At 37.7% G+C, this 2,629-nt stretch overlaps 1 long non-coding RNA gene across 1 annotated transcript; it reads right to left on the bottom strand.

Annotated features, from left to right (window-relative positions):
- Window positions 1-206: 206 nt before the first annotated feature.
- LOC128290311 (uncharacterized) lies at window positions 207-2,323 on the bottom strand. The gene is made up of 2 exons (XR_008280051.1): window positions 2,266-2,323; window positions 207-508 (listed from the first exon to the last, which is right to left on the bottom strand). It is a non-coding gene; the product is annotated as an uncharacterized LOC128290311 (long non-coding RNA).
- Between the last annotated feature and the right edge of the window lie 306 nt (window positions 2,324-2,629).

Raw genomic sequence — 2,629 nt, 5'->3', positions numbered from 1 at the left:
GCTGAGCAACGCGCCCATGGGGCTGACCGTGTGTCCCACACGGCCTAGACACACGCCTGTGTGTCTACCCGTGTGGACAAAACAAGGCTATCTACCAAGCCTTTTTTCCACCCTTACTTGCACCAACCTACACAACAAAAAATATCTCCAATTCACACAGCAATATAAGACTAAATCAACCACAACATGACATTCAAATGCAAACCTTATAACACTTTAACAACCGAACATGCACTTGATCATTCATACATTTGTTCATCCAGGGAAGCATCATCATTTGCAATTTTCAATAATTAATTTTAACCATTAACTATGGCCTTAAACAAAAAGAAAGTTTTCATCCCATGCCAACAAAATTGGCTAACCTAACAATATGACACATAACAAAAAGACTCAATCCATATACATGCCATACTCAAGTTAATAAAACTAATTATAACAAAAGCTTAGAGTGATAGTGTGAGTGACGCCTCCGACGTTCTATGATCCACGGGCTGATTTGGCAGCACTACAAGAAAATGGAAAGGAAAAGGGTAAGCACAAAGCTTAGTAAGTTGCATGTAAATATCGAAATAACAATCATGTTACCACATGTGATCATACTCCCAATATATCATAACTCACACAAAGAGTAAATGTTCATAACAATTCTTACTCATGTTCATTCCTCCCTATTCATACAACAAGATTAGAGTTCACATATCATCAATTTCATTTAAGTACCTGTACCACTCACAACATGATCATAAGCGCTATCATTCTGAAATAAACTGTAAATTTCCTGTTGAGCCATTTGGAATACTATAGGATAATCACCAAGTCTCAAACATAGGGTACGATGCCGACGCCATGTTCCAAACATGGCCTTACACTAGCTCTCACATCTAAGTCGATGCCATGTCCCAGACAAGTCTTACACTGACTCTCACTTATCTATGTCGATGCCATGTCCTAGACAGGTCTTACACTAACACACCTCAAGCCGATGCCATGTCCCAGATAGGTCTTACATTGGCTCTCACTTATCTGTGTCGATGCCGTGTCCCAGACAGGTCTTACACTGACACACACATTGTAACACCCTGTACCCGAGACCGTTGCCGGAGTCGGACACAAGGGGTTCACAAACTAAATTCACTTATTTTTACAGTCCATTTAAAAATTTCCAGACAATCTGGTTACTGCATCATTGTCGCCTTAAAAATCATATCTTGAGTTTAAAAACTCGAAAACCAGTTTCGTAAATTTTTCCTGAAACTAGACTCATATATTCATCTAAAATTTTTTTTCTAGAATTTTTAGTCAAGCCAATTAGTACAGTTTATTAGTTAAAGTCTCCCCTGTTTCAGGGTTTGACTACACTGACCTTTGCCCATTACAACTTAGATATCTCCATGTACAGGGCTTCAATACTGATTCCGTTTGTTTCTAATGAAACTAGACTCAAAAAGGAATCTATAAATATAAGGCATGACTTCTAATTATCTCTGGTTAATTTATGATGAATTTCCAAAGTTGGAACAGGGAATCCAGAAACCGTTCTGGCCCTGTCTCACGAAAACTTAAATATCTCATAATATACTGTTCATATGATCATTTAGTTACTTTCCTATGAAAATAGATTCATCAAGGTTCGATTACATAATTTATTCACTATTTAATTCTATTCCTACTATTTTTAGTGATTTTTCACATTCACGTCACTGCTGCTATCAGCATCTATTTTTGAGGTAGACTTTACCTATTACAACAAGGTCGCTCATTCCCAAGCCAAGTACCTTCGGGATTTAACCGGATATAGCTACTCGCTCGAATGCCTTCGGGACATAGCCCAGATATAGTAACTCGCACGAATGCCTTCGGGACTTAGTCCGGATATAGTAACTCGCACAAATGCCTTCGGGACTTAGCCCGGAACTAGTCACTAGCGCAAATGCCTTCGGGACTTAGCCCGGTTATCACCCAAACATTCATGCACATATCAACAAATCATGACACATTTATATTCCATTTTCATAATCAGAGTTCAAACACAAGTCACGTATTAAGCAATCCCATTTTCGGCTCACTAGCCACATACAAACAGCATGGTTTAGTTTGCTTTATGACACGATCTCTATGCACATACGGCTACCCGTCACACGTATAGACAAATTAACTCAACATAAAATTCAAGTAGAATCATCATATCACCGTATATTTGTTACGCTCATACGTCATGACTTAATCAAATCGTAAACTAAGTCTCGTTACTCGAAAACTTACCTCGGATGTTGTCGAACGATTTCGATGGCTATTCGACCACTTTTTCCTTCCCTTTATCGGATTTAGATCCCCTTTGCTCTTGAGCTTAATTTAAACAAATAAATTCATTTAATTATTTTTCACTTGGGCAATTCCATTCAATACATGTATGTCATACAATTTAAGTACAATGACCTTGCTCAATACTATTTAAACATCATGCATTACCGAATTTCATCAACACCATCTAACTTCATATAGAAACACATATCGTCCTAGGTCGGTACACAAGTCAAATGCATCATTTAAATTGTCAAAGTCCACAATTTAGTCATATTTCTCTATCATAGTTTCTTCACTTAAACCGAATTAGCAAGCCCATATA

Source organism: Gossypium arboreum, chromosome 3 (genome assembly GCF_025698485.1).
Source record: "Gossypium arboreum isolate Shixiya-1 chromosome 3, ASM2569848v2, whole genome shotgun sequence".
Lineage (NCBI taxonomy): Eukaryota > Viridiplantae > Streptophyta > Magnoliopsida > Malvales > Malvaceae > Gossypium > Gossypium arboreum.
This window is presented reverse-complemented; position numbering and strand designations above follow the sequence as displayed.